This window comes from Euprymna scolopes, chromosome 43, assembly GCF_053919585.1.
Source record: "Euprymna scolopes isolate OS-2025 chromosome 43, ASM5391958v1, whole genome shotgun sequence".
In the NCBI taxonomy this organism is placed as follows: Eukaryota; Metazoa; Mollusca; class Cephalopoda; order Sepiida; family Sepiolidae; genus Euprymna; species Euprymna scolopes.
This window is the reverse complement of record NC_136524.1, coordinates 31,256,639-31,266,532: the sequence shown is the minus strand read 5'-3', so window position 1 is coordinate 31,266,532 and position 9,894 is coordinate 31,256,639. Positions and strand designations below refer to the sequence as shown.

General features: G+C 33.8%; 1 protein-coding gene and 1 pseudogene across 5 annotated transcripts in view; one reads left to right on the top strand and one right to left on the bottom strand.

Moving 5' to 3' along the window:
• Positions 1-9,894, bottom strand: part of LOC145268270 (EH domain-binding protein 1-like) — a 725,308-nt gene that overhangs the window by 366,153 nt on the left and 349,261 nt on the right. The gene's annotated exons all lie outside the window — the stretch shown is intronic.
• LOC145268501 (U2 spliceosomal RNA) lies at positions 457-636 on the top strand (annotated as a pseudogene).

The window sequence follows — 9,894 nt, the reverse complement described above, 5'->3', positions numbered from 1 at the left end:
ACTCAGATATTCCAACAGAGAGATCTTTTTATGATTTTAACTGTTTACTTAAGTGACATTTTTTTTGTATGTCTATCTTTCACTTGGTTCACCAGGTATATTCGCCAGTTAGTTTTTGGAATTCTTGTTCATGAGTCCGGCTGCTCCTATAATTACTGGAATGATGGAAATCTTCCTAAGATTCCAATTTCTTTTCATGTCGTAACTAAGACCTTGGTATTTCGTTATGTTTTGCCTCTCAATTCTGTTTAACCCAACATCATCGGGCATACTAACTTCTACTAAGGTTGCTTCTTTCTCCTTGTCCCATATCAGTATAACAGGTTTTATGGCTCCATTTTCTGGGTATGTAGCTGTAGGAATTGTATGTATGTGTTTATGAAAATACTATTTTGTCTTCATACAAAAAAAATGTGTGCAACAGGGTTGTTCAGAACTCAAATTTCCAACTCAACTGTAACTTCTCTTTAGCCTTTTGGCTAGGAACAAGGTGTAGTATCTGTTCTGATACTACACTTCACCTCTTCTGTCCTCAATCAGTGGAGGACAAATCCTTCTAGACTAAGGTAATTTTAATTTTTGTTCATACCCAGCTTTTTGGGGAGCTGGACTTTCTCCCACATTAAAAAACCGATCTTGTGTCTAACTCTGCCTTAGTGAGGGAGAAGGAGGCAAGTAATTAGCAACAAGTACCTGTTGCTGAGATATATGATTAAAACAGGAAACCTTTTAGATGAGGGCTCACAGAGGGGATATATGATTTATCTTGCTAAGTCATGAGAATCAAAGGCCAATAAAGCTGATAAGATTCCTGCAAAAAAAAATAATCTTGGTGCAAACTTTAGCTGGAACAAGACACACCAAAAATAGACTGACAAACTGATAATATTTTTTTAATGTAAATTGCTCCAGACAAGGCATGAAGCCATATAATGTAAAGAGCTAACAAGAATGCAAGATGATTATCACAAAAACGAGAGATGTCTAGTGTCTTGAAAAAAGCCAAAGCTATAGGTAATAGGAAAACAGTCAGCAGAAAGAAGAGTTTCGCAAGCATGCAATTCATGGAAAGAAGCTACTGAAATAGGAAACTGTAGCCGAGATTGAACTCACTACACAAGTTTGTAGTGTAATTGAAATCTTGTCGGTAGCTGAATACTTGATGCTTTGCCAGGGGTATCAAGGGTATTTTTTATCATGACGCCATCACTAGACAGAGTGCCTACCACGGCTTAAGCCGAACTATATTATTCTAAGATATTAAAACAGAGAATTGATGGAGACCACTAGACCAACGAGTCAAACAAGCTGGAACAAAGGAAGTAAGGAATAAATCAGACAATTTTGAAGAATATATGCCATAATAGTGTTTGTAGAAAAGACTGAGACTAGCAACATCATGTCTGTACGAGAAGTTGCAGAGAAGGCAAGACAGTGCCAATGAAATTACAGATACGTTTCTGCACTTCATCAAGAGCCTTCAAATGACACATAGATTTACCAGCCCAATTCACAAGAAGCTACTCGAATAGGAAGCTGTATTACAACGAAGTATCAAAACAATAGATTGATGAAGATCACTAGACCAATGGATCAAACGAGCTGGAACAAAGGATGCAGGGAATAGCTCATACAATTCTAAAAACGAAAGTATTTATTTATTTTTTACCTTTCAGCTACAAAAGGATCATGTGGCAGGACAAAGCGTTTATTCTTCTATGAGTGTGTTGTTCGAAAATAATCAAAGCAAGAAGAATATATAGCTAACTTTTGACTGCAGCTAACAGAATTGGCCTTAATCATGGAAGGTCAACAATATATGCATACCAACAGCTAGCAATGACGGTGCGTGTGTGTGTGTGTATATATATATATATATATGTGTTATATATATATATATAAATTTAGTTGTTAAATTTAAATTCTGAAAATCAAAATACAGACACATATATTTGAGTTAAGAATTTATTGTTTGACAAAAGGAATATATAATTTCCTTCCCAGGTTGTATGAAATTCCTTCTTCCAATAATTATTTTCATATAACTATCATTCACCACCCACAAACTTTTCGCAGCTGAACATTTTGCTAACCGTATTTCATTTCCTCTGATGATATGAGCCATTATTGAAAATCCATGGATTAAGGAAATTAGAATAACCCCTTCTATATATTCCTTTTGTCAAACAATGAATTCTTAAATATATGCGTCTATATTTTGATTTTCAGAATTTAAATTTTACAACTAAATTTATATATTGCTCTATTCTTAAATATTGAGCTTTTCTTTTTTGGCTAGGATCAGCCTGAAAGTGTTACTGCTAGTAATATCTATCAGGATTTTCATCGGATTTTAATCTGTCTTATCATGCTTATACATATATATATATATATATATATATATATATTATTCTTAACTTGTTTCAACATTAATGACTAAATGAGTTACTTAAACTAAATTACATCAGGTCATCTGAAATTTTCAAAATTCCAAAATCGACCCAAGAAACGCTCCTCCACAAGTAGTAAAGTGTGTGTCACTAGTGTATAATGCAATGCTTTTTGTATTAACAAGTGGAGCCTAGGCGTTTAAACAGTGTTTGATCATCAAGAACTTGTTTACGTTGGACTTTTGTGAGAAAGGGCATCCCCTATGAGACTATGAAATCTATTTTGAATTTCACATACCCATCTTAACAGCAGTCAAGTAGCATAATAGTTTGAAGAGCCAACTGTCATTTCAACCCTGGCTTGAGGTAGTTGCTAGTCTAGCTACACTGAAGAGCTGTGATACAGCGAAACAGTCTGTCTTTGGATGACTATAAATGCTCCCTATCTTTGATTGAGCATACTAGGAAGTGAAATAAAGAACTGATGCTAGTGTATAATGCAATGCTCTTTATAAAAATAAATATAGCTTAGGCGCTTGAACATGGTTTCATGATTATAATTTCACATATCCATCTTAGCAGCAGCCCAAATAACCTAATAGTTAGAAGCGCTGGTTGTTCAGTTTCAATCCTGGCTTGAGGTAGTTGGTAGTCTAGATGCACTGAATAGTTATGATACAATGAAACAGTGTGTGAATGCCTATATATATATATATATATATATATATATATATATATATATATATATATATATATATATACTAGCAGGAAGATCTGATATTAAATGAGAAACCTTATATCGTCCTGCACAATATTACGAAGGATGTTCTAAAAGTAATGCCTCCTATTTTTTATTCAAATAGATCAAAAAAGATTGCAAATTAGATTGTTATGATGACTAAACTTATGCATTCATGGCCTAAAAGTTTCATGTCTCTGTTGCAGATATCAACAGTGTAGGACTTTAAGAAAGGAACCCTTGTGATGGACGTCCGTCAGAAGCAGAGATGCATCATTGAACGTTTACAAAATCGGTGCAGTTGATGTCAACACAGTTAAGAAATAGGTTCATCGATTTCAGAGTGGCGACAGAGATGTGAATGACAAAGCGTGCTCCAGACTTTTACAACTGAGACATCAAAAGACGCTGATAAAATGTATTGAAAATGGTGGCAACTATGAAGAAAAAAATGAATTCTGGAGCACAAAAGATCATTCACTTTAATGGTACCATCCCCGTCTTCGTAGCTCTTCAATGTTTTAGCTTTTAAGTTTTTTAAAAAAAGAAAAAATTGGAGGCCTTACCTTTTGGAATGACTTTTGTACCTTTCTTAATTCTTATCTACTTCTGCCTATCTGTCTGTCTTTTTCTTCAAAACTACTAAGGATGGAACGATTCCAATATTTTTTCAGATTCTGATGCAATTAGAGATTCCGTATTAAATTCCAGATTCTGATTCTTTATAAATATTTAAATATTTAACTATAAAGTTGTTATTTTTCACAATCACCGTAAAAACACGTTAAATGTGCAGATATTTTCTCAACTTATGAGGGATTATCTAGCGATTTTAGTTTAGATTTTAGTTAGAATAGTTTAAAATTAATATATATTCATTATTTTAGTAATACTATCAGCGGTAGATTATTTTTCTTAATAGAAAATCAAATAAAAAAACCAATTAACAGAATTGTTTTTGGCATCGGAAATTAGGCACACATTTTTCCAATTACGATACCACAAAAGGTTCTGACCCTTTCGATTCTCAATTCCAATTAATCATCCCAACACCAGAAACTACTGAGCCGACCTGGTTGAAATTTTGAATGGACATTTGTTATGATAAGGTGCAAAAACTAAGTATTACGGTATCAATTTGATGCACAGTTAAAGATTAATAGTGATTAATATTCAAAGCAAACATGCATTCAAATTTAACCATATGCAATTATCAATTTGGCATAATGCATTAGTTCTAAGTCAACAGACTATAATTTTTGCCTGTTAAAAACAAGAAAAATGTTTAGCTTTTTTTTTTTATATATATAAATATTTTATAATATTCAATATTGCGGGTAGGCCTAAAGATATATGTAACCTAAATTGACAATAATATTTTAATCCCTTTGAGGCACATTAAGTATTTCTTAATGATTGATGAGTACCTATTGTACCCTATTAAATCAAAATGATATATACTTGTGCATATCATACTACAGGTTGAAATCCATGTTCTAAATTACATAAAAATCTTTCCAATAGTTTTTAAATCAATGGGTAGATTTATTTTTTAGGAAGAGTGGAGTTCTTTCCCATTTGCTCTCTTAAAAAGAAAAAAAAAAGGGAAACCCTGCTCATTACACTCCCTTTTATATGTACTATATGTGTTCCAAATTTCATTTAGATTGGTAAAATGATTTTTTTTTTTTTTTGTGTAGATATACAGACAAGGATGCAGTGGGATATAGATTATCAATAGTGCTTTGATTTTAAACAAGTCAGGCATGTTTTCAAGGATATCTGAATTTGGGAAGAGGGGGGGGTATTTTAAGGAACAAAATCTAAAGAATTTGAGAAGAAAATATTATAAACAATATCAAAAAATATAAAAAACCTTCGTTACTGCTGATCATTATCATTTCTTTTTTTTCTTAAATAATGTCATTTTTTTTTTTTTAATGTTTTTTTTTTTTTTGTCGGGATTGATATGTGAACTACTTTTCTCATCTCGAATATTGTTTTCGCATCTCAGTCAATGTAACCACTGACCTTCTTCAGACGTATTGTTACATGAAAGGGCTGTCCCTTCTCATGTAAATAAGAAGGCATGCTAGATAAATGAAAATGATATTAGGAAAAGGCTAGAATCGAACCCTGTAGGCAAGTGTTAAAGATAATGGAAAAATGGAATGTTAGAAATTCCATTGTTAATTCTATTAGAAATAGTTAAATATTGTTTATGTCGGAAAAAGAGTCGATTGTCTATTCTTTTAGAAATCTGGATATTAAATATGTCAGTTAAAAGAATGGACAATGCGAGTTAAAATATATTGTTTAAAAATAGGTTAGAATTAGAATTGAGGATTCTTTTGTTTGTCAAAAGTGTGTTTGGACAAACATATGTAAAGCCACATGAAAATTAGTCACGTTTGAAAAGCACACTTCTGACGTCATAAACAAAAGAGATTTCTCAATATAGGATTCTGCAGGTTCGAAGTTAGGGTCAGTCAAGAGTTGATGAGAGAGAGCCAGTTGGAGAGGAAAGCTCTTTAGAAGCGAAGGGAGAAGATAAGACTATGTAAATCAAAGTTTGAATTCCTGACATCACCGATCGGTCAATTGAAGAATAAAGAAACCAACTATGTTTGTAAGTGTTGTCTCGTGTCGTCATTCCTTACAACAAAAAAGGTAAATTTGTTTTTATCATCTTGTAACAAACTTTGTTACAACCCTTACAAGTATTATGTGTCCTCCCCTCCATCATCATAGGTGAAGTATCTCCTCCTCTTCCTCTCTATATGTGTATAAGAACTGTTGCATCATATCATGCAGTCCGTATTAATATGAAACCTCCAAGAATTGTTACAGTCATCGTCCATGATGTAAAATATGTCTTCCCATCATAATTCTCATCACCATCCGTTATTCATGTATTATACATCTCCCCGTTATGTGCCCCAGTATAAACCTCCGTCATCTTCCAACATGAGCCCCTGCTACACAACAGTATTTAACCAAACTCTGGAATATTTATTTCGAACTCAAGAATATGCATGGAATTTAGAACGGGACTCTTTATTTAATCCACAGGGGTAGCATGCTCTTGATCTGTCAGCTATGACTAAATAGAAGTCCTAAGTAACTCGCAATTATATATTGAGTGTTACCGGCACTGAGGATTGAACCTACAACTTCCAGAGGAGAGTCATTTACAACTGAATTTCACTAAGTACTTTATTTTTTATGCCACAGGTCCTTGCAAATATATAGATAGATAGAAAGATAGAGAAATACACAAACTTTATACAACTGGTCTTTCTGGAGACACATGTGCATTGAACTTTTGACTTAGATAAGTCGATGCACAAGCAACAGAACTATCATTTTGACTATATAGGTTTATATTTAGTGGCATAGAAACCAAATTAGTCAAACATCGTAACTGATTGCAACACTTCATACAAACTACTTTGGTACTGAGGGATTTTTGTTCGCAGTGATTACTCACTGAGCACTTTTCTGCCACTCAATATGGCTCAGCTGGAGTCATATTGAGTTCTAGTTAATTTCTCAGTCATTGATCTGTGTACATTAGCCAACCTAAGAAATGTTTGGCTTCCTGCTGCTGGAGGGCTTGACCTGTGTAGTGGTCATTCACTAGCCGCTAAAGAGATGATCACACCCATATAGTAACCTTCTGGGATATCAGATGTAAGCTACACCTTATTCAAGGAAGACCTGAACTTGCACAAGGTCCAGTTACTTTAAGTACCATAAATATCTGCATACCACACATAAACTTTATATAAACACTAGCAGTTGTTGTCCGGCATTACTTTACTCTTTATATTTTTATTTTATTCTAATAATGTATGTATGTATGTATGTATGTATGTATGTACAGTAGAACCCTGGGATACGGTGACCATGGGATATGTCTTTTTTTTTTTTTCAGGTTATGATATGGAATACAATGTTTTTCCACCCCCTGGTAACAGTATTTGCCCTGTCTTATGGTGTTATTTATAATGTTATTTGATTATATACATGTGTATTATATACTGTACTGTATTTTGTTACTGATTTTTAAAATGTACTGTATAAAATTTTGCTTAGGACCTGCCATACGGCAATTTCATCTTACGATCCTAACCCTGGAATGGATTAATGCCATATCCCAGGGTTCTACTGTACAAATATCTATATATCTATAAAAGTGAAAAAGTGGGTCTGTCTGTGTATATTTCCCTACCAAATAACTCTGTCAATTTTCAGTCTATAGACCCGAAATCTGACATGGGGGTATTGAGATTTTTTTTTATCAGGTTTCGACCAGATATTTTGCTGATAAGGGGTCAAAGTTCAACAATTTGACCTTTGAGAACTCTATCAAACTCCTTCATAAATTTTAGGTCTAAATACTTGAAATTTTATATATAGGTTACTTGAACAGGGATCTAACTTTTTAATTTGATTTGAGCCCAAAACAGTAAATTTTAGGGGGTCAAAATTGGGATCAAAGTTTTAAAAAATTTTATCTCTACATTTTTGGTCTAAACATTTGAAAATTTGGTTCCCAAGGAATCAAAGTTCAAAAGATTTTACCTTTGCGGTCTCTAGCAAACTATTTAACTAATTTTGGGTCTAAACATTTGAAATTTTACATAAAGGGTATTCAGACTTTCAGCAAGCTTTTTAATCATTTTTTGGACAAACATTTGGCTGCCAAGAGGTCAAAGTTTACAGAGTTGACTTTTGCAGTCTCTACCAAACTCCTCCGCCAATTTTGGGTTTAAACACTTGAAATTTTAGATGTAGATTTCTTGGACATGGATCAAACATTTTAATTTCATTTGAGCCCAAAACAATAAATGTTAAGGTGTCAAAATTGGGGTCAAAGTTAAAAAATAATTTGACGTCTGCAGTCTCTAACAACTTTTCTCAATGGTAGTTAAGAAAGCTTATTATATAGAAAGGCATTATTGTACATATTAACACTTTTTTATATGTACATATGCACAAAGTTATTAATGGTACATATGGCCCGAGCAAAGCCAGGCAAAACTGCTAATATATATATATATATATATATATATAATTTGCTAGAATAATTATTAAATATATATATATATATATATATATATATATATATATATATATATATATATATATATAATTATTTACTATAATAATTATTAAATACCTTCAGACACTAGTGTTTCATCCTTCCCCAATCATCAGTGCAGTGTGTCATGATTAACACCAGTCGATAGATTTGAACCCAGCAACAGAAGGCATCTTTGGCTTCATTATCAGTATATATATATATATATATATATATATATATATATATATATATATATATACACACAATATATCACAAAAGTGAGTACATCCCTCATATTTCTTCAAATATTTAAGTATATCTATTCATGGGACAACACTGAAAAATTGATTTTTTTACATAATGAAAAGTAGTCTGTCTGCAGCATATATAACAGAATTTATTTAATTTCCCCTCAAAATAATTCAAAATATAGCCATTAAAAACTAAATCCCTGGCAATAAAAGTGAGTACACCCCTTACAAAAAGTTGTCAATATTAACACAAAACATGTCAACTATCTATATTTTGTGTGGCCACCATCTTTATTCAAAACTGCTTTTACTATCCTGGGCATGGAGTTTACCATAGCTTCATATGTAGCCACTGGAATGCTCTTCCACTCTTCAATTACGACGTCGCGGAGCTGGCAGATATTTGAGACTTTGCGCACCTCCACCTTCTGTTTGAGGATGCTCTAAAAATGTTCTATTGCGTTTAAATCTGGAGACATGCTTGGCCAGTCCATCACCTTTACCTTCAGCCTCTTCAGTAAAGCAGTGGTTGTCTTCGAGGTGTGCTTTGGGTCATTGTCATGCTGGAACACTGTTCTGCAACTCAGTTTCTGGAGGGAGGGAATCATGCTCTGCTTCAGTATTTGATAGTTGGAGTTCATGTTTCCCCTCAATTAAATGTAACTCTCCAATACCTGTAGCACTCATGCAGCCCAAGACAATGACATTCCCACCATCATGCTTAACTGTAGGCATGGCATACTTATCTTTGTACTCCTCACCTGGTCACTGCCACACATGCTTAAAGCCATCAGAACCAAACAAATTAAATTTTGTCTCATCAGACCATAGAACATGATTCCAGTAATCTATGGGCTTTGTTTATATGTCTTCAGCAAACTGTTTGCGGGCTTTCTTGTGTATTGCCTTCAGAAGAGGCTTCCTCCTGGGGTGACAGCCATTCACACCAATTTGATGTAGTGTGCAGCATATTGTCTGACCATTAACAGGCTGAGTCCCAACCTCCTTAATCTCTGCAGCAATGCTAACAGCACTCCTATGCCGATCTTTCAAAGAAAGCATTTGGATGTACTGCTCAGCACATACACTCAGATTCTTTGAACGACCTGCCTGAGGCCTGTTCTGAGTGGACCCTGCTCTTTTAAAATGTTGGATGATCTTAATCACTGTGCTGCAGCTCACTTTCAAGGTGTTAGCAATCTTATTGTATCCTTGGCCATGTTTATGTAGCGCAACAATACGTTCTTTAACATCCTCAGAAAGTTCTTTGTCATGTGGTGCAATGTTGGAACTTTCAGTGACTGGTAAGAGAGAGTGTGAGAGTCACACTACAAATTTGAATACACCTGCCTCCTATGAACACATGGCATAGTTACACTAATGAGTTACATGACATTTTGGAGGGGGGAAAAAAAAGCAGTATTC